Genomic DNA, 23,188 nt, shown 5'->3' with positions numbered 1-23,188 from the left:
ATCTCTCAAAAGGCCTGATTTATTAAAGATTCTTCCTCCTCTACCCCACATTCTGGGGGGTAGACTAGTAAAGCATTCTCTGTTAGGAATGGGCAGCCTTAAAATTTTTGTGTTGTGTCGTTTCTGGAAATATAATTTAAAAAAGTATGGCAGATGTCAGCCCAGCAGATGTCAGCAGAGGCCTATGGGACATTATATCAATGTGACTCTGAAATGTTGTGCAGATAGACCCTAAGGGCCAAATTCTATAAACAGCATCCCGATTGTAGGCAGACAACTGCTGCCTAAGCAGCCAATTGGGATGCAGAGGGTGGGGGGATGCCAGCAATGTTCAGGAGGGGGTGGAAGGGTTCCGGCAGGAGGGACTGGGCATCCCTCTTGCTGGTGATATTGGAGGGGGAGGGTCTGGCAAGAGGGACTGGGCGCTCCTCTTGCCGGCAATATTGAGGGGGGTTCTGGTAGGAGGGACTGGGCATCTCTCTTGCCGGCGATGTTTGGGGGGAGAAGGGGGATTCTGGCAGGAGGGATTGGGCATCCTTCCTACTGGTAGTCATTGCGGGTGGGGGGCAGGTTGCTGCTATACTTATCAGGGCAGGGAGATCCCTTGCCGCAGTAAACTCAGCGGCAACCTGATTCTCTAACCGGCGCTTGTGACATGGACGCCAGTTAGATAATCGTACTGTATTAGGTGGGCTTAGGCGTCTGTCCATGAAGACAGATGCAATTCTATATAGGAAGCCCGTGTGCAATTCTCAAAAGCCACTTAGGCAGCTTCTGAGACTAGGCGTCCTATACAGAATCCGGCCCTCAATGCTCCTGCACAGAATTCACATACTTTAAGCATCCAGCCAGACTGGATTGTTTATCGAGAAGGTATGCTACTTCAATGAAAGAAAAAGTGAAAACAAAAATGTCCAGCTCCGAGGTAATACAACATGTGTGAGGAAGTAGAGGAGTACGAGAGCTTTGTATCAAGGAGCAGGAGGATGAATTAGTCCAGCAGTTAGACCTTCTGGAATGTGATCAATAACACTGCAACATAGATCTTTAATACCGTAATATGATTGTATTCTTTTTTTTTTTTTAATATATTTTTATTGTAGGAACAAATCACAAGAGACACAATCAGTGGAGCACCAAGGGGGCTTTCAAATTATTGTGCACCAAGCAACTTTTATGTTCAGTAATTCGTGTTCTAAATGGACGTATAGTATGTCCAATGTAGATCTTTAAACATGGGCACATTATCATGTAGATCACGTATGAGGTAGTGCATGTCATCAAATGTCTCAAATTATACTTGACATCTGTTTGAGGATGTAAAAAATATCCTTACTATTCGACCGTGATCTCATTATTACCCCTTAATGTCTGGTATCCTCCCCTCCATCTCCAGGTTTCACTTTTGACTCCTACGGAGTTGCCTTGTGTGATTACATGTTATGTTTATGCTTTCCTGAAAATATTATTTGTACATCTTTGTATTCAATTAATCTCCAAAGATGAAAGTGGGAATAAATAATATAATCTAATGTGTGACTCCACTTTAATAGCTGATGGGTTAAATCTACCGGAAGAAAACGCCTTAGATCTATCTGGTAGAGCATAAAGCTCAAACCACCTCCGCCCACATCATTGGCTCAAAAAACTTCTGTTTAAAATCACCCTTTGCCACTGAGGTTCTTAAGAGGAAATTGAGATTTAAACAGCAATGCTACATATTGCTATATACTTTTATAGCGTCCCTTGAATAGCCAACGTTTCACAGATCACAGCCGTTTCTTCAGGGCTCCGGGACTTTCATTTGTCTTTCACAATTCTGCAGATATAATTTTATAAAGGAAGTTTCACTATTGCATCCCTCAACTTGTAAAATATTTCATAATTTATCATAATTTCAAAAAGATGTTACTTACTAAGCTGTTGCTTCGTTAATCTCACCAGCGTCCTGCTTTGAGAATGGCGTTTTCAGACTCGTTTTAAAAAGGAGAAAAGCCAATCAAATCTGTGTCATCTTACAAGGGAACGTTGGCCTCTCCTTATAGGCTGACTAGCTCAGAAGCCGCAACCCAGGGTAGCATAATCAGAGCAGCGAATGTATGCAAGGAAAACTTAAAGAACATTTGATTTAATAGTAATAATACCAATCTATGCAGATGTTTAAACCATTCAGTATTACTGAATCTAATTCATAAATCCAGCGTTGCTCTCTGCGTTGGAGACATAGCTGTCTATTTTACAAATTAAGGGATACAATAGTGAAACTTCCTATATAAAATTATATCTGCAGAATTGTGAAAGACAAATGAAAGTCCCGGAGCCCTGAAGAAACGGCTGTGATCCATGAAACGTTGGCTATTCAAGGGACGCTATAAAAGTCTATAGCAATATGTAGCATTGCTGTTTAAATCTCAATTTCCTCTTAAGAACTTCAGTGGCAAAGGGTGATTCTAAACGGAAGTTTTTTGAGCCAGTGATATGGGTGGAGATAGACCTGAGGCTTTTCATTCCGGTAGATTTAACCCATCAGCTATTAAAGTGGCGTCACACGTTAGTTTATATCTTTGCATTCATACATTGACATCTACCGTATCTGTGTTACTTGTTCTGTTCTATTTCGAAAAGTTTCAATAAAGATATTTGAAATAAAAAAAAAAAATACATATATATATATATATATAGTATTTATATTGCTTTATATATATATATATATATATATATATAAAGCAATTTTGACATATTGAGTGACCCCCCCTGTTCTATTTTTTCAAAGGACTCAATGTGTGTCTTGAAAGGTGGAGTGCATCTCCTTTATGTTCCAGTACCTCCACAAAACCCTGGCAGCTTATTTATTGAAGGGGAAAACTGTAGAATGCATGTCACCACATGTTCTTTGGGAGATTTAACCCTTGGAACAAGTAACAATTCCCTATTTAAATGTTTTGCTTGTTTATATACTTGCTTGAATAACTTGTAAGCTTCATGGTTCTCTATCATTTTTTTAATTTTCTATACTGTTCTCCCAGGGGAGCTCAGAATGGTTTACATTAATTTATTCAGGCACTCAAGCATTTTTCCCTGTCTGTCCTGGTGGGCACACAATCTATCTAATGTATCTGGGGCAATGGGTGACTTACCCAGAAACACAGGGAACAGTGTGGGTTGAACCCACAACCTCAGAGTGCTAAGACTGTAGCTTTAACCACTGTGCCACACACTCTTCCTGCTTAAGAGTACCTGATTACTATTCGGTGTATAGGAAACTGCTTTGGCTGAATCTCTTCATGAAAAGGCAGTTAATAAATCCCAATAAATAAACTTGAAAGATAAATTGAATTTCCACTCTTTGGAGAGTTATAAGTTAAATGAACGTTTTGGACATAAACAGTAGTTAAGAACAAATGAAAATGCTCATTTGCTTTTGCACATTGGGTTTCATGCTTGTGCATGTGCATATAGAGTTGCACATGTGCAAGGAGTAAGCTTAGCTACACATCAGCAAATAGAACTCTGGATGAAGGCCTACAAATTCAAACTGAACACAGAAAAAAACAAATTTTTCCTAGCCTCTCTCAACGAGCAGATAAAAGATAACAAGTTCCACGTGAATAGCAAAGATTACGAAATTGATCAATCTATTAAAATACTAGGGGTTACCCTTGACAGACACCTAAAACTAGAAAAACACACTGATCTAATGTTCAAAAAATGTATCTCTACCCTTTGGAAACTTCGCACCATCAAAAAATTATTAGACGAATCATCCTTTCGTCTACTAGTACAAGCCTCCATCTTGAGTACTCTGGACTATTGCAACATCATATATTTGGGAGCATACAAAAAGTCCCTCCAAAAGCTAAGATTAATCCAAAACACTCAAGAATTGGGACTCAAGAATTGGGAACATATCTCTCCATACCTCCAAATACTCCACTGGTTACCAGTAGAATCCAGAATACTTTTCAAGTTTGCCTGCATCAGCTTCAAAGCGATCTTCGGGATGCTACCAACTTACCTAGCTTCCCAATTCCTCACCTACTGCCCAAAAAAGACCTCCCGCAGAACTAACCTCTTTACTTACCCATCCCTGAAATCATGTCACTATAAGAAGTACCTAAACAGAATGCTTTCTTTCCAGGCAGCCCAACTGAACACATGGCTAGCAAAACCAATACTCGAAGCCACATCATACGCGGACTTCAGAAAATCTCTGAACCCCCCTCTTCAACACCACCTAAACTCTCCCCCCTACCAGTTATAAACCACCTCGAAAGTCCACCCCCTTCCTTTTCCCCTCTCCCAACGTTTAATGCTGTACCTCTCTTACGCTCATCATATATATCTAGCTGTAAACAGCACTGATCCCTTGTAACTGTTCATACTGTATCATCCTATAACTTAGTATAACATCCTGTATCTGACTGTAAACATCCTGTAACTTCTCTTGTTAATATCTTGAACCTTACTGTAATCACCCCAGTACCCGCTCGCTTTGTACTATCCTGTATCTTATTGTAAACATCCTGTAACTGTTCTCTTGTTAATATCTTGTACCTTATTGTAAACTCCCCAGTACCCTGAACATACTGTAACTGTGTTTCGTGTTAATATCCCGTACCTATTGTAATCACCCCAGTACCTACTCACTTTGTATTATCCTGTATCCTACTGTTAACACTGTACTCTCTCTAGACACGACTTCACTGTAAACCGCTTCGAACTTAGGGTATAGCGGTATATAAGAAATAAAATTATTATTATTAATTATTATTATTATTATTTTGGGCTGCATGGCTGACTTGAAGCTGCTCCATCATTTTTTCCAATGCTAACATCAATGCTTTATGGGGTTCATAATCAAAACACAAAAATGTCTAAAAAACCGCCTAAGTCGGAGTTTGGACGTGTTACCCGGCAAAATGTTCGAGCAACCATAATCAGAGATCGGCTAGCTGCACGTCCTATGCCGCAAAACATCCAACGTAAGTCGTACAAAATGGGGGCGTTCCGGGGGCATTCCAAAGGCGGGTTTAGGCCCTAAACGTACAAATATGATAACCAAAGGTAAATCAGTTTGCTATGTGCTTTCAAAGTAGCGTTTTGACTTAGACCTGCTTTCAGAACGTCTAAGTTGTTCCTGAGTGTGTGGCGTCCTGTGTACAGGTAAGGGAAGGGTGTGTAAGTACGTGTGTGTGTACCCCCCTCACTCTGACCATCTCTATCTCCACCTCCCCACCTATGTTGTCACTGCTGTGTGTTTCCCCACGTTTCATTCCCCTCTGCAAACACCCCTTTCTCATCCCACCTACCTCCTATCACTATCACCAGCTCTTTCTATTACATCTCTTACAGCTTACTCATGCACTGTGGTCTCTATCGTGTGGCATGAGTGAGTGTTCTCTTTCACCACCTGCTTCAATCCCTGGGGGGGGGAGGGGGAGGGTGTCAGGGGACTGCTTGGCTGGGGCCTGTTTAGACTGTAATGAGCTCTGTTTTCTTTGCCAGGTGCCTTCTTTGTGGGCCATGGAAGGGGTCAATGTGCTGTTGAACTCCTTCTGCAGGAGGACCTGGAGAATGACAGGCCCCATCATCGAGTTCACCGTAGGAGGCTGTTTAGACCTCGCTCCAGCTTCCTTGAGCTCACTGACCAGCAGTGTGTGGAGCGATACCGATTTGACAAGGCCACCATCCAGGATCTCTGCCTCTGCCTCTGCCCCTGCTACAGGCCCGCACTCGCCGTAATTACCCAATGCCAGTGCATATAAAAGTAACAACAGCCCTCGCTTTCCTGGCAACTGGGAATTTCCAGTCTGTATTGGCATCCAGCTCTGGACTCACTCAACCTGCAATTTCCAACTGCCTCACCCAATTTCTTAATGCCTTCCTAACCCACACCCATGACTACATCTCCCTCCCCACCACTCCCCAGGCCCTACAGGACAGTATGAGGCAATTCTACAATGTGGCACAATTCCCCTCCGTCATCGGAGTGGTAGACTGCATTAATATTGCCCACAGACCCCCTCGGGCAGATGAGGCCAGTTACCGGAATAGGAAAGCGTTCCACACCATGAACATGTAGGTGGTGTGCAATGCCCAGGGAGAGATCCTGGATGTGTGTGCCAGATACCTTGGCTCCACACACGATGCCTAAATAGTGCAGCATTGTGGCCTCCACAGGAGAGCAACCCAGGGGCACTTCAATGACGCTTGGCTTCTTGGAAAGCACCTCAGGGACACAGCTACCCTGTTCCCCTCCCCATCCCAACACTCTCTTCCCGCACCTGCAAATCACTGCCACCCATCATTGCTCTCTCGCTCTCTCTCTCTGTTTCTCTATGTCTCATAGGTGACAGGGGGTATCCTCAGCGAGTCTGGCTGATGACTCCGATTGTCCACCCTCACACTGCAGCTGAGGAGGAATACAAGCGGCGTCACAGAGCCACCAGGAGCATCATTGAAAGAACATTTCGGCAGTTAAAAAAACACTTTCGATGCCTGGGGGGGCCAGCTGCTGTACCGGCCTGAGAAGGTGGCTCAGATCTTCATGGCATGCTGCATGTTGCAGTACGCAAACACCAGCCACTGCTGGATCCCCCACAGCAAAAACTGCAGCAGCCACCTGATGGCGATGATGACGACCCTCCCCCATCCCCACAGCACAGAGCTGAGCACAGTGCCAGCCAGAAAGGATTCAACGCCAGGCACCGTCTAATACAGACCCACTTCCAGTGAAATGAACGCTGTACCCTAACCATCTGACACTATATCAGTCCAGTGCCATTTCCTCAGAGGCAGAGTAGCCTTCCTCCTCCTGCTCTGCCTCTGCCTCTGTCACTGCCTCTTGGCACATGTCCACCACCACCTCCTGGGCTATGCCCTCAGCAGCATGCTGTGCGCGACCTGTGTGCAGTAAAAATATGAAGTGAGGGTTACCATTGCGTGCATTGGTTGCATACTACATACACAATTACCTAGCAACCCCCCCCCACCCAAACCAGTGAGACTAAGTGGGGGACAGATCAGGCCAGTGTGTGAACACATATGTAAACTACTTTCTGTGTACAGTTACATTGGTATACATCTAAACAAAAGGTGGCCAGCTTATGCAGGTGACACTGAATGGCCTTGATGTATATGTTGACACAGTGGACTGACCGGTATCTCATCAGCCACATGTTGGGTGGCAATAGGTTGCATACCAGAACTGCTGCCAAGGAAGAGCACATTGACAAGAAGGTGAGCTTTGAGAGGTAGCAGACATGAGATGACATAGGATAGCGGGTGACAGGTGCACCTATGCAGCACACATTATGGTTTGAATCGGATAGTGTCTCTCTCAACCCCTTCTCTGCAATGAACTGCATTGTCAAGGAGGCATACCTGAACAAGGGATATATGCCCCCATAACAGCAGGCCTGACATTGGTCTGGAGCTATGATGATGACCTCCAGACTAACATGTGGCCGGCAGCTTCTGAGGTGCATATCCCTTGTTCAGGTATATCTCCTTGACAATGCAGTTCATTGCAGAGAAGGAGTTAAGAGAATGAGCAATCAGTATGCTACCAGCGCCGATATCAACTGCAGAGATATTCATTGATGTGACAATTACCTCCCATTCCTCCATTATAGCTTTTTTGCATCTGATAGTCACCTCCACATTTCAAGGTTTTTGATATGTCTTATATAGCTGTGCTAGTGACTGGGGGGGGGGGGACTGCCACTTACGTCCAGCTCTGAGGTGGTGTCTGGTGCGCCGGATGAGTGCTGGGTTTTCCCGGTGGACCCTGCGCAACCTGCGCCTCAGGGACTCGAGGTCCCGGTACACACCATAACGCCTGCAAGAGAGATATGGGGGAGAATAGGGTCAGGTGACAGTCCTTTTCAAACATATGCAGGGTTATGAGGGCACTGAGCACATCACATCTGTCATGTATATTCTGATGAGGTAGGGACATATCCAGAAATGAAACATCTGCCTGCTAAGATATTGTTATCCTTCTTTATCTATCTATCTATTTTTCCTTTATATATATATATATATATATGTCTCTATTTTTATGCAACACAGAATAAGCAAGCAGTTCCTTGCAAGATGAGGGTGGGAGCAATAGGTGACAGGTTTAGAGACTAGGACACACTGGCTACATAGTGATTGGTACTGTGGGGGTTCTCACCTATGGAGGGTATTCTGGACCAGGCCCTCATGGCGACGTTGACATCAATTCCTGTTTCTTAATGGTCAGGACAGGTCAGAGGGAAAGCTTCAAACCAGGCCACAGGCAGCATATGTACAATACTGCTCTGTCAGGAATCAACAGAAGGCAGAAGTCTTTGTGCATTGGGGGGGGGGAGGGGGATTAAGACGGTGATTGATGCTGAATCCTGGAAAGGTGAAAAGGAGTGTGCTGCAGACTCACAAGCAGAACTGGAGTGGCAGCTGTTGGAAGATATGCATGAGGCGATGAGCTCCAGTAGCCATGAAAAGAGCTTAATGCTGCACACCACCAAGTTTGTGCCACTGCTCTTGGGTTTGGAGAGGAGGAAGGGAGAGGTTCTGGACAATAGAAGGGAAGGAGGGAAGAAAGAAAGTGAGAGAGTTAATGCACCTAGGGGAAGAGGAGAGGGAAGGAAGAAAGGAAGGAAAAGGGAGAGATGTTTATTTATTTATTTCGATTTCTAGCCCGTCCTCCCAAAGATCAGAACGGGTTACATAAGAACATTCACAATGCAGACATTTTACAACAGGTGCAGACAGTTTACAATGCAGACATTTTACAGAAATGAGGCTCATGACTTGACAAGGGTAGAGGGTACTTATGGGGAAAAGTGTTGGAAATTCACAGAGACTGAGGGGCTCAGAGGAGGGAAGAGAAAAGGAGAGGTAGTCTGTCGGAGTCTGTTTAGCTGAAAAGGAGGGTTTTCACTGCTCTTCGGAATGTCATTAGTGAGTTCTGAGATCTTATCTGATCAGGCAACTGGTTCCAGAGCTGAGGGATGAAATGACTGTCTGAGTGTTTCCGGGCCGTTTCCATCAGGAAAGATTTTCTTTGTGGGATACACAGTCATCTTTCCACGGCTGAGCGGAGGGGGCGATTGGGGGGTGTACTGTTATAGTTTGGAAGCTATGTATGTGTAGGTTATGTTGGGGAATCTTTTGTGAGCAATTATTAGAGCTTTGAAAATGCAGCGTTTCCTAATAAGTAGCCAGTGTTCTATTTGGAGAGCCGAAGAGGTGAGGTCACGGTAGTTTAAGTTGTATAGGAGTCGAATTGCTGCATTTTGGACCCGTTGGAGCCGCTTGAGTTCCTGTGTGGTGATACCGTTGAATAGAGTTGCAATAATCTAATCGTGAGAGTGCATAAGCATAGATGAGTTTGGTTAAGTCGAGTTTGAAGAGGTAAGGTGGTAGAGACTACCTGTGAGATGTGGGCCAAGTGAGATAAGTGGCCATCCAATATCACTCCGAGGCTGCGTACCTGGTCTTTTGCTGTTAGGAAAGTTGATTACCAGGTTAGTGTCAGGCGGGTGAAGTTGGTGCTTCTTTTCCTGATCCAGAGGAGTTTGGTTTTTGAGGTATTCAGCTGGAGTTTGTTGGCGGTCATCCAGTTCTTTAAGTTGGAGAGGCAGTGTTGGAGATTGGACAGCTGGAAAAAAAGGAGCAGTAGCTGGATGTCGTCAGCATAAGAATGGATTTTGATATTATGTTTATGAGCGATATAAATGATTGGCCTAATGTAGCGGTTCAATAGGAGTGTGGACAATAGGGCACCTTGGGGGCCTCGGTTTTGATGGGCTTGGGATCATATTTGCTTAGGCCTATTAGTACAGATTGTGTTCTTTGGTGGAGGAAGGAGGTGCACCATTTGTGGACTGATTCCGTGCTATGTCCTATCCGAAAGCCAGATTGGAAGGGGCATAGGGCCAGGGTTCCCTGCTCTTCTATGAATGGTAGTAGACGGTGGAGGTCTATTCATTCCAGGAGCTTGGAGGCAAAAGGGAGGTTGGAAACTGGTCGGTAGATGCCAGGGCCGTTTGGGTCTGGGGTAGGCTTTTTGAGGGTTGGCTTGATGATGGCTGATTTCCAGCTGTACAGAATCTTACCCATTGTTAGGGAGGAGTTAATGATGGGGAGGATGGATTCTGCTAGGGCGTCTGCTCTGGATAGAAGGAGGCTGGATGGGCAGGGTCCAGGACAGTGTAGGAGGGTCTGAGTTTTTTCAGAGTTTCAAGAAGTTTGCTTTGTGTTGTAGGGTGTAACTGGGAGACGGTTCTTTTTGACATGGTTTCAGGAGTGTGTGGGTGGAGGGTTTGAGGGTAGCTTTTACTAGGTGTGGTATCTAGTTTGTTGCGAATGTAATCAATTTTGGATTGGAAGAAGTCAGAGAGATTTTCACTGTCCAGGTTAGTAGGGGTGTTGTTGTCCTCCTGAGTAGTGGTGAGGAGGTGGTTCATCAGGGTGAATATGCTTTTAGATCTGTTTGGAACTCTCTGTAGGAGTTATGTGTAGTATATATTCGTTGCTTCTAGGATGACAGTTTTGAAGGAGGTTGAGAGGTTTTTCCAGTGGGTATTAATCTCCTTATTTTGGTTCTTGACCCACTGCCTTTCAGCTTGCTCTAGTGATCTTTTGAGGGTGAACCAGGGCTGGAGGTATGTTGGTGGGTAGTCAGGCTTTTCTCTTCTGGGTCATGCTATTGTAGAGGAACAGGATTCCTGAGTACCAGGTGGTAGCGGTGTGTGGATGTTGATTGCAGGTATTGCTGAGGTCTCTGATACCAGTGGCCATTATTTGAAGATCGACCAAGTCACTGGTCTGTTTTTCTGTGCTTTTGAGGGGTCTATTGGGTAGGACGTAGGTTGCTGTGTGAAGGAGTTAAAATTCAATGAGGTAGTGGTCTAAAAATGGGACTTGGTGACCATACAGTTCACCCGTTGGGGTTCTGTGTCTAGGTCTTTGTGTATGAAGGGTAGGTCCAGTGTATTGCTTGCTGAGTATGTGGGGTTGGATATTGCTTGGTGAAAGCCTAAGTCTGTTATGGAAGAAAGGAAGGCCTGACACATCACAGAGGTTAAGGGGTAATCTGGGAAGTTGAAGTCTCCTTAGATGGTCACGTGTTTGTAAGAGATGTATAACTTTGTGATAAAGTCAAGGACAGTTTCAAGGCCCTCCTGGTGGAGTGGGGTGCTCTGTACACCAGGATGAAGGTGATCACATACTTGAGGCCTATTGTGAAGGCTAGGGCTTCTAGTGAAGGGAGGGTGATGAAATCCAATAGTCTAGGTGAGGTGGATGACTTGATAATAGCTGCTATACTGCCTCCCCTTTTGGAGTAGCAGGAGCAGGCTAAGGCTTGGTAGCACAGGGGGCAGAGTTCACCAAGTGCTACCCCGCTATTGTCATGGAGCCAGGTTTCTGTGATCAAAAGGACATCTCAGCATTTGTCTTGGGTCAGGTCGTGGAGGGTGGTTGTTTTTTTTGTAGCTGATCTGGTATTAATGAGGGCTAGTGAGAGAGGATTGTCAGTTGGGGGATGGGTGTGGGTGTGGTGGGGATATGTTTTGAGGGGTTCCTGTTGCAGTGGCTCTTGTATTGTTAGCTTAGATCACCATACTTGCTATGGCTTGTGATGATTGGGTTAGTGAAGTCTATGGTTTCAAGCAGTGATGGATTTGCAGAGGTATAAGGGTGGTTGTGTGGTGATTGCCATTGTGTGTTGCTACTTCATGCTGGGGGGGGTGCAAGTTTGGAGGCACTGTGGTTCAGTGGCGTTAGGGGGGTTAGGTGAGAGAGGAGGAAGAGGTGTGGTGCTTGAGGTTTGGGCAGCAGTGTGCTGCAGTGGAGGTGCTGCAGGTGTGTGTTGCTGTGGAGACCAGGACCGATGATCCTGGCCTTTTAAAAGGCCCTCTTGGCAGGTGAGGTCATCTGGAAAGGCTAGGTCATCTTTGCTGGGGGCGGGATTCCCACCAAAAAGGCTGGATGGCTGGACAGTGTAGCGTGGAGGGAAGCAGAAGAAAGGCTTCTCTCCCACACGCTGTGCTGCAGTGAAGACCTGGGCTGATAATCCTGGCCTTGAATATTGAATGTGTCACAGGAGGTAGGGCATGCAAATCTATCTCATGTATATTCATGCTGGGTATCATGAACACTTTATTGGCTAGGAGTGTCATGAGGACTTTAGCAAAACGGCTCATTGGTTTAATTCCCTCAAGAACTATAATTAGCTAAATATGTATAATAATTATACAACAGCTTATCAACTATTTTCACCTATAATTTGCTCCCTCCAACCTACTCATTTAGGGAATTTAAACCCAAATCCCAGAGTTCTTAGGATGCTGTAGTATAATCTCAGTTCTGCACCTACTCTCAGCTAGATGCTGGCGCTCGGCATGGTTTTCATCCTTTGTGTTCTCCATTAGTACTGCTTTCTCCTGGTTCACAATTTCACCACCAGAGTTATTGTTACTCTCTTCTCCTGGTCACAGGACTACACATTCTATGAATTTTGCTTGTATCCAGGCAACAGTTCTGGAAGCAGAACTCCTGCATAAGGATTCTTTTGATTTTTTTAAGCTCTATTTTCAAATACAGATACAGACCAAAGAATCTAAACACAGAATCCAAATGCCATCTTAAATCTAGTTTCCAGGAAGCCTTCAGTGAGTAGCAATTTAAAGCAAAACATAACCATAAGGTAACAAGCAAAAAGATCCTCATACAATACATTTAGGTCTAGCATAGAGAATTAGTCCCAGACTGCAATACCTCCCTTCGAGCTGATCCCCTCATCAAGAGGGCTATGTATATAAATCTAAGCTGTAGCTTTGAGAATCCTTGTGATATCAAAAGATCCTGTAATCCCATTGAACCACCTTTCCCATCAGCTTATTGATTACTAGAAAAATACTGTTCCAAGAGAGCAGTTTGGAGCACTCCAAAAGGAATGTATCAAAGTGCCTCAAGAAGATTTGCATTTCATATACCTATCCGCATTCCCATAATCCCAATTTATCTCCCCTTACTCTAGTCAGGGGTGAGCAACCTTTTGGCTTCCCGGGGCCACATTGGTTGAAAAATTTTTTTCTGGGGCCGCACTAACACTAACACTAGCTGATGAGCCAAAAAAAGGTTGAGCAGGCCCCAAATTTACAATCACTAATATGAAAGATGTACGTATCTAATAATAAACCTTCATAAAGGGAACTGTGGAGAGGAACCCAAAAAAGCAGTAATACTTACCCTGTCTAAGTGATCCTCCACGTACACCGCTAACAGTGGTAGCAGCCACAGGCTTCCGCATCCCCATTCTGATGAGCAGGGATGCACGCTTCTGATTCTCCCATTCACTTCTATTACAGCTACGGTGAGCCTCTTCAAAGGTGAGCTTCATCACAGCAGGGATGCTGAATCAGCTGTCAACAGCGCACATGGAGGATCGTTTAATCAGGGTAAATATTACTGCTTTTTTTGGCCCTCCCATTTGAGCTTAGGCTCCCTCAAAATGAATATCTCCCTTGCTGTAACTAGTAGGGATCCCTAAGCCTCACCAACTGACAGCCACCTCCTCCCCCTCCAACTTCCCAAGTTCTGCAGCTGGCAGCAATATTGCAGATCTGCTGCCTTCCCTCCTCCCTGCTCCCCTCTGGCTTTCATGCATGCATGAAAGCAGGGACAGCTTGAGGATATTGCCATTGGCTGCAAAGCTTGGAGATTTTGAGTTGCCAGACTGGATGAAGATGTCTTCAGTTGGCAGGGCTTGGGAATCCCCACTAGCTCAAGTATTTGTAAATTGCATTAAGGCAGGGAGAAACTTTGGTGCCCATCCACTAATTTTGGGCTCCAGTCCTTCTCCCAAATCAGCTGTATATGACTACACCACTGAATACAAAAATAATTGTGATGCACATATCCCAAAGCTAATATATTTCAGTTAATAAATTCAAAATAAAACAATTTTTTCTACCTTGATGTTTTGTTTTTCCATCAACTTGGTCCCAGTTTCTCTTTATGCTTTTTCTCTGTCTTCAACTAATTCTCTTTCTAGTGTCTGCTGTCCATTTTTTCCCTTTTTTCATTCAATTTCCTTCTTATGCCTGTCTCCAGCATATTGATTTTTCCCTTTCAGCTTTCTTAACTTTTTCTTTTCTGCCTCTGTCCACTCAAATCTTGCCTTCTTTCTCACCCTTCTTCTTTTTAAATGTTCAGCTACCTCTCAATTCTCCATCTTCTCTCAGTCCCTAGCTCTCCCATTTCCCATCTCACGCCTTTCCCAGCCTCCTATTTCCTGCTATCTACTCCCCATTACCATATTTCTACCACTGTACTCACTGCTCTCTCACTCATATTATCATCTCCATTTTGACCTTAACCACATGGCTCACCACTTTCAGAATCCCCTTTCCCTCTCTCCTCTGGTCAGGCTATAACTCCCTGTCCCTTTCTTTCCATCCCTTAGCATCATCTTATCCCAGCTCTCTTCCGTCCTGCCCTTCCATGGTTCCATCTCTCCTCCTCTATCTCCATGGTCCAACATTTTGTTCCCTCTCTTTTCTGTTTTTTTTTCTTCCCTCCCCCTTTGATGCTGAACAATAAAATGGAGAAAAAAAGAAAGTTGCTCCATCTCTCTGCCTTCCATCCACAGGCCTAACATCTCTCGCTCCCTCCCATCCCCAGATCCAACTTCTCTCCCTTTCTCTTCCCAACTGCCCCCCATCCCATCTCTCCCCCTGCCTGCCTACCTCCCTTCCCCAGGTCCACCACTTCTTTCTTTTTCTTCCTAACAGTTCTCCCTTTAAGTATCTCTTTCCCTATTCCTCCACACCACCGCAGGTCCAACTTCTCTCCCTTCAGACCATTGTCCACCTTCTCTCTCTCTGTCCTCTGTTTCTAGTCCTAAAAGCTCTTCCACCAAGCCCAATCTGGCACTTCTTTTAATACCCTCCCCCCCCAAAAAAAAAGTCCAGGAGGCTTCCTCAGCCCAGCATGTTCTCCCCCGTCTCTCTGTGCCCATGCATCACTACCTCACTCCTCTCCCACCACCATGTCCAATAATTTTCTCTGTCTCCATCCCTCCTCTCTCTGCCCAACAGTTATCTTCTTATTTTATCTCTCTTTTCTTCTCTCAGACACCCAATTCTCTCTTTCTACTAACTCCCTCACCTCTGCATCTCTTTCCATCACTCCTTCCATTCTTCTATCTTATGGCTCATGCTCCACTCTATCTTTCCCTTCATTTTGTGTCCTATGTTCATGGCCCTCCATCCTTCCTTCCATCATTTTACCTAAATTTGTGCTCCCTCCCTCTCAAGTCTCAAGCCCTTATCCCTCTCTCCCATGCCACAGGTGTTTACCATCTTGCCTGCTCCCTCCTCCATCTTGCTGCAGCGTTCGCTCAAAGCCATGGACAGCACTTCCCTCTCAAGTCCCAGCACACCCTTCTCCCTCCCTCCTTTCTGTGCTGTGAAGTATTTTGTGCGACCTGCTCGCTCTTGAGGGCGATGCGGTGTTTTCCTCTGCCGCTCCCAGGTGTTTTCCATCTTGCCTGCTCCCTCCTCCATCTTGCTGCAGCGTTCGCTCAAAGCCGCAGGCAGCTGCTTCCACACGCCTCCTGCATCTGATCTGAAACCGTTCTCTCTGACGTCACAATGTCAGAGGAAACACTTCCAGGTCATCAGCAAGAGGCACATAGGATCCGCTTTTCGTGGCTTTGAGCAAATGCTGCAGCAAAATTCTAAGCGATGTACAAAGCAATAAAATAGTAAATTACAGGTATCGTGGGGAAAAGACGTAGCATAGAAAAATACTCTAACAGCTGCAGCAAACAATCTGTTGTTACTATCGCATCATATCAAAAAAATAGAAGCAATATAACATGAGTCCCATAGTACCAGCACAATACATCAAAAGAACTTAACTGTCCAACTGACTCCTTTGTATCCAAAGTGCATAGCTCCTCCTGTATCTAAGCAATAGTCCACGAACAATGCTCTTCCCGCTGTCCTGGTTTCCACGGCGGTGCCTCCCTCACATCAAACAAATGTGTCTTCAAACGCCACACAATCTCTACATCGCAGCTATTGACAATCACACATTAACAAAAAACTAACAAAAATAGCCACAGCAGAAACATCATCAGGGGAGAAATTAGAGAGAGAAACAATCAATGCAGCTGATAGCATCTCCTAGTTATAAAGCCAACACCCAGAATACAAAGAGATAAAAGAAGTCATCTGCTATGCACAATAAGCTGGCTTTATAACTCTGAGAGATAATTTCTAATTGTAGACCATCCAGTCATTCCTACCATAGTGTATATGTTTTACATAAAATCACAAAAGCACACCGAATCCCCGTGAAACATCCAATTATTTCCGGAATAGGGTCAGTGTTAGAACCATTATCTAAGTTTGTAGATAGAATTTTGAAATTGCACGTCCCTTTAATCAAATCTTATTGGAGACTCCGCACACATGTTGCAATTGGAACAATTTGATGGAAAACTTGAAAGCATGTTCTTTGTTACTCTAGACATTGAGTCCTTATATACGAACATTCCACAATTAGAAGCTTTGGCAATTGTAAAAAAAAATCATGAGAAACAGAAAATCCAATCGACGGATTCCTATGTACTTCATTATCATCCTAGCCACAATTGCCATGACTAAGAACTATTTTTGTTTTGAAGGAAAATTCTACAAATAAATTATTGAATAGTCTTGGGAGCCACAATGACCCCCAGGATTGCTAATCTATATGTAGGCAATTTATTTATTTACTAGTGTTTAAGCCCGTTACATTAACAGGTAATAGAGTAGATGTCTGCTTGTCTGGGTTTTTTTTTCTTTGTCTCTCTCATTGCATGCTGACTGTCTGTCTGTTATTTTTTCTGTCTGTGTCTCTCCCTATGTCCTTAGTGCCCCTTCCTATGTCCTTAGTGCCCCTAGTGCCTCCTTCCCATGTCCTTAGTACCCCTTCCTATGTCCTTAGTGCCCCAGTACCTCCTTCTTGTTTTCATAATGTTGTTGTTGTCCTCCTGGGTGATGGTGGTGAGATGGTTCATCAGGGTGAATAGGCTTTTAGATCTGTTTGGAACTCTCTGTAGGAGTTGTATGTAGTAAGTTTTCTTTGCTTCTAGGATGGCAGTTTTGAAGGAGGTTGAGCGGTTTTTCCAGTCGGTATTAATCTCCTCATTTTGGTTCTTGACCCACTGCCTTTCAGATTGCTCTAGTGATCTTTTGAGGGTGAACCAGGGGGCTGGAGGTATGTTGGTGGGTAGTCAGGCTGTTGTTTTCTAGGTCAGGCTATTGTAGAGGGACTGGATTCCTGAGTGCCCAGTGGTGGTGGACAGGTCGAAGGAGTGTGGATGTTGATTCCAGGTATTGCTGAGGTCTCTGATGCCAATGGCCATTATTTGAAAATCGACCAAGTTACTGGTCTGTGCTTGTGTGGTTTTGAGGGGTTTACTGGGTGGGACATAGGTTAGAATTCAATGAGGTGGTGGTCTAACCATGGGACTGGGTGACCATACAGTTCACCCTTCGGGTTCTGTGTCTAGGTTTTTGTGTGTGAAGAGTAGGTCCAGTGTATTGCTGGATGAGTGTGTGGGGGTGGATATTGCTTGGTGAAAGCCTAAGTCTGTTAAGTAAGAAAGAAAGTCCTGACACATCACAGAAGTTAAGGAGTAATCTAGGAAGTTGAAGTCTCCTTAGATGGTCACGTGTTTGTGAGAGATATATAGCTTTGTGATGAAGTCAAGGACAGTTTCAAGGGCCTCCTGGAGGAGTGGGGTGCTCTGTACACCAGGATGAAGGTGAGCTCATCCTTGGGGCCTATTGTGAAGGCTAGGGTTTCTAGTGAGTGGAGGGTGATAGAATCCAATAATATAGGTGAAGTGGATGAATTCATAATAGTTGCTATACTGCCTCCCCTTTTGATGTAGTGGGAGCAGGCTAAGGCTTGTTAGCGCAAGGGGCAGAGCTCACCCAGTGCTACCCCGCTATAGTCATTGAGCCAGATTTCTGTGATCATAAGGGCATCCCAGCCTTTGTCTTGGGTCAGGTCGTGGAGGATGGTTGTTTTGTTTGTAACTGATCTGGTATTGATGAGGGCTAGTGGGAGAGGATTGTCAGTTGGGGGATGGGTGTGGGTGTGGGTGTGGTGGAGATGGGGATACGGTTTGAGGGGTTCCTGTTGCAGTGGCTCTTGTATTGTGAGCTTAGATTACCATACTTGCCTGGATGATTGGGATGGTGAAGTATATGGTTTCAAGTAGTGTTGGATTTGCAGAGGTACAAGGGTTGTTGTGTGGTGGTTGCCATTGTGTGTTGCTGCTTCATGCTGGGGGGGGTGCAAGTTTGGGAGCATTGTGGTTCAGTGGCGGTGAGAGAGGAGGGAGAGGTGTGGTTGCTTGAGGATTGGGCAGCTGTGTGCTGCAGTGGAGGTGCTGCAGGTGTGTGTTGCAGTGGAGACCAGGACCGATGATCCTGGCCTTTAAAAAGGCCGTCTGGGCAGGTGAGGTGCAGCTTGGAGGAAAGCAGGAGAAAAGCTTCTCTCCCACACGCTGTGCTGCAGTGAAGACATGGGATGATGATCCTGGCCTTTTAAAAGGCCCTCTGGCAGGCGAGGTCATCTGGGCAGGTGAGGTCATCTTTGCCATGGATAGGGTTTCCCGCTGAAATGGCTGGATGGCTGGATGGTGCAGCGTGGAGGTGAGCAGAAGAAAGGCTTCTCTACCACACGCTTTGCTGCAGTGGAGACCTGGGCTGATGATCCTGGCCTTTCAAAAGACCCTCTGTGCAGGCGAGGTTGTCTGGGCAGATGAGGTTGTCTTTGCCGGGGGCAGGGTTTCCCGCTGATGAGACTGGATGGCTGGACGATGCAGCATGGAGGTAAGCAGAAGAAAGGTTTCTCTCCCACACGCTGTGCTGCAGTGGAGTCCTGGGCCAATGATCCTGGCCTTTTAAAAGACCCTCTGGGCAGGCGAGGTCGTCTGGGCAGATGAGGTTGTCTTTGCTGGGGGCGGGGTTTCCCACTGAAGAGGCTTGACGGTGCAGCGTGGAGGGAAGCAGCAGAAAGGCTTCTCTCCCACACGCTATGCTGCAGTGGAGACCTGGGCTGATAATCCTGGCCTTGAATGTTGAATGTGACACAGGAGGTAGGGCATGCAAATCTATCTCACGCATATTCATTCTGGGTATCATGAACACTTGATTGGCTAGGTATGTCATGAGGACTTTAGCAAAACGGCTCATTGGTTTAATTCCCTCCAGAACTATAATTAGCTAAATATGTATAATAATTGTAAAACAGCTTATCAACTATTTTCACCTATAATTTGCTCCCTCCAACCTACTCATGTAGGGAATTTAAAACCAAATCCCTGAGATCTCAGGACGCTGTAGTATAATCTCAGTTCTGCACCTACTCTCTGCTAGTTTCTGGCGCTCGGCATGGTTTTCATCCTCTGTGTTCTCCATTAGCTCTGGTTGCTCCTAGTTCAAATTTACACCACCAGAGTTATTGTTGTTCTCATCTCCTAGCGCAGGACTACACATTCTAGGAATTCAGTTTGCATCCAGGAAACAGAACTCTTGCAAAAGAATTCTTTTTTTTTTTTTAAACTCTATATTTTCAAATACAGATACAGACCAAGGAATCTAAACACAGAATCTAAATCCCATCTTAAATCTAGTTTCCAGGAAGCCTACAGAGTGAGTAGCAATTTAAAGCAAAACACAACCTTAAAAAGCAAAAAGATCCTTATACAATACATTTAGGTCTAGCATAGAGAATTAGTCCCAGATTGCAATACCTCCCTTCGAGCTGATCCCCCTCATCAAGAGGGCTATGTATATAAATCTGTGCTGCGGCTCAGAGAAGCCCTGTGATATCAAAAGATCCTGATCTCTTAGTAATAATGTAATGTAATCCCATTGAACCACCTTTCCCATCAGCTTATTGATTACTAGAAAAATACTGTTCCAAGAAAGCAGTATGGGGCACTCCAAAAGGAGTGTATCAGAGTGCCTCAAGATTTGCATTTCATACTCATATCCGCCCTCCGACAATCCCAATGTAGCTCCCCTTACTCTAGATATAATTGTTTGATGAAGTAATTTAAACTGTGTCTCCTGTAGCTCAGCAGATTTAACCATGGTATACAGATTTGTGAACAATGACTCTATGTGGGTAACCCCATAAACCTTCCTTACCTCCCTTCCCCATTTCTCTGCCAATTGCGCAATTGGTGTGTCTGCAGCAGAGGAGATCAAAAGTCTATACCACGGAGACAGTTTGTTTAAAGTGGGGGGAATTTGTCCCAGATACTTATCCAAAGATACCTTAGGAAGACCCTTTTCTCCATGGAGTACCAATTAGAGAGCTGCACGGGAACGGGGACGACGGGAATCCCGCGGGACCCGCGGGCATCCCGCGGGTTCCCCCTTCGGGTCACGGGGATCCCGTGGGGACGCCCCTAGGGTCACGGGGATCCCGTGGGGACGCCCCCTAGGGTCACGGGGATCCCATGGGGACGCCTCCGAGTGTCGCGGGGCTCCTGCGGGGCTGGATGTACTCAGTCGCGCGGCTCTTCTTCTCCCTACCTTCTCTGCTTGCAGCACAGAGCCGAACGGAAGTCTTCCCGACGTCAGCGCTGACGTCGGAGGGGAGGGAGGGCTTAAACAAAGCTTAAACAAAGCCCTCCCTCCCTCTGACATCAGCGCTGACGTCGGGAAGACTTCCGTTCGGCTCTGTGCTGCAGGCAGGGCAGGTAAGGAGAAGGAGAGTAGCCTCGCGGTTCGAGTGGCTACCAAGGGAGGGGGCGGTCCGCCCCGCCCCGCCCCGGTTGCAGCACAGCCGGCCAGGTCCCCTTACTTTTGTGGCACTTCCCCGACTGACCGATAACAGCCCGGGTCCGACAATCCTCCCTGCCCTGTAGCCGCGAATCTAAATTACCTTCTTACAACAGTATAGGTGGTTGCAGTTGAAGCAGTCCATTCAGGGTTTCCTGAATGGAAAAAATTTTAAAATTATTCTAGCCTGCAGATCCTTTGCTACCAGACAGATTTAGTAGGACATCAGGCTGCCCAGTGGTAAAAATTAATTTCTGTATTTTTGAATAAAAAACTTAAAAATAGTCTCAGAGATATTTGGAGCATCGAGATTAAACAGTATATTTCTGTATCTCGTTGGCCACAAATTTGGACTTAGGTTGAAATGTACAGCATCAGCATCTATGAGGCAAACATGGTTATTTTTATTACATAGGATTTTTTTGGACCCCAGTTTGTTTGCAAAAATTGGATAGTTCTAAATCTAATAGATGCTGGCACTGTCATGCTGATATAGGGACTTTAGATCATCTGTTATTTTTTTGTCCACTGATATTTAGTTTCTGGAAGTCAGTTTGGGGACAATTAAATATTGTTTTAGAATCGGATATTTCCTTGACATATGAAGCCATAATTTATGGTACTATGTTACACATTAAACTTCCCCTTGATAAATATAAAAGCTGTCTTTACCTGGTTTTGACTGGAATAGCAGTACAATTGATCATGAAAAATTGGAAAAGCCATGATAGATTAAACTACACATTTTGGTGGACAAATGTATGTAATACATACAAGTATGCGAGAATGCATGCAGAATGTTTGGGGTCCAGTGTTTCATTTAACAAAGTATGGAGTCCATTGGCTTTATTTGCTGCTTCACATTAATGGTTTATGCACTTTTCTTCTAAGTTTTTCCTTATGCATCCAGGGTGGGGGGGTGGGGGAGGGAGAGGTAATTGTGAAAAAGATATTAATTCTTCATACCAATGTAATAAATAAAGATGTCTTATATTATTAATAACTAGCTGATGCCCCCGCATGGCACGGGTATTTAATTATAGCAATAACACTGTAAATGGATTCAAATAAAGATACTTTATAGTGGTGAATGAAATTATTTTTTTACAGCTTTATAAAAAGTACAATATTCAAATTATAATGTGAAATATTTGACAAAATGAATACAATACAACTAACACAAAACTTGATTAGAAACAACATTTTTAGTTTCAACTCCAGGAGCAAGAACATATAAATTCTTGGGTGAACCCACCCTTGAGCAAGCAACATAGAGTTGACCATGGGAAAAACAGGGGGATCTTAAATCCACTCCACAGTATGTAATAGTCTGTCCCTGTGATTTGTTGATTGTGATAGAGAATGCAAGTCTCACTGGAATTTGCAAGCTCTTAAACTGAAAAGGAAGATGTGTTGCAAGTTTCGTTCAAATCGGGCAAGCCGTTTTTGCGTTGGCAGCTTTTTACAATTTTTCCATTGACATGAATGGGTGAAATCAGATTTTCTGTTTGTAGCTCTGCCCACGTGTGCAGGTGGGCCGCGAGACCCCCAGAACATATCACCCCAGGTAGTGAGGGATCTGCATACCAAGTTTCGTTCAAATCGGGCAAGCCGTTGTATCGTTGGCAGCTTTTTACATTTTTGCCATTGACATGAATGGGTGAAATCTGATTTTCAGGTTGTAGCTCCGCCCATGTGTGCAGGTGGGCCGCGACACCCCCAGAACATATCACCCCAGCTAGTGAGGGATCTGCATACCAAGTTTCGTTCAAATCGGGCAAGCCGTTTTTGCGTTGGCAGCTTTTTACATTTTTTCCATTGACATGAATGGGTGAAATCTGATTTTCTGTTTGTAGCTCCGCCCACATGTGCAGGTGGGCCGCGAGACCCCCAGAACATATCACTCCAGGTAGTGACGGATCAGCATACCAAGTTTCGTTCAAATCGGGCAAGCCGTTTTTGCGTTGGCAGCTTTTTACATTTTTTCCATTGACATGAATGGGTGAAATCTGATTTTCTGTTTGTAGCTCCGCCCACGTGTGCAGGTGGGCCGCGAGACCCCCAGAACATATCACCCCAGGTAGTGAGGGATCTGGATACCAAGTTTTGTTGAAATCGGTCAATCCGTTTTTGAATTACTGTGAGAATGGCAGCTTTTTACATTTTTTCCATTGACATGAATGGGTGAAATCTGATTTTATGTTTGTAGCTCCGCCCACGTGTGCAGGTGGGCCGCGAGACCCCCAGAACATATCACCCCAGGTAGTGAGGGATCTGCATACCAAGTTTCGTTCAAATCGGTCAAGCCGTTTTTGCGTGATCGCGGCACATAC

The sequence above is a fragment of the Geotrypetes seraphini genome, chromosome 4 (genome assembly GCF_902459505.1).
Source record: "Geotrypetes seraphini chromosome 4, aGeoSer1.1, whole genome shotgun sequence".
NCBI classification, from domain to species: Eukaryota; Metazoa; Chordata; class Amphibia; order Gymnophiona; family Dermophiidae; genus Geotrypetes; species Geotrypetes seraphini.
Note: the sequence above shows the minus strand (reverse complement) of the source record.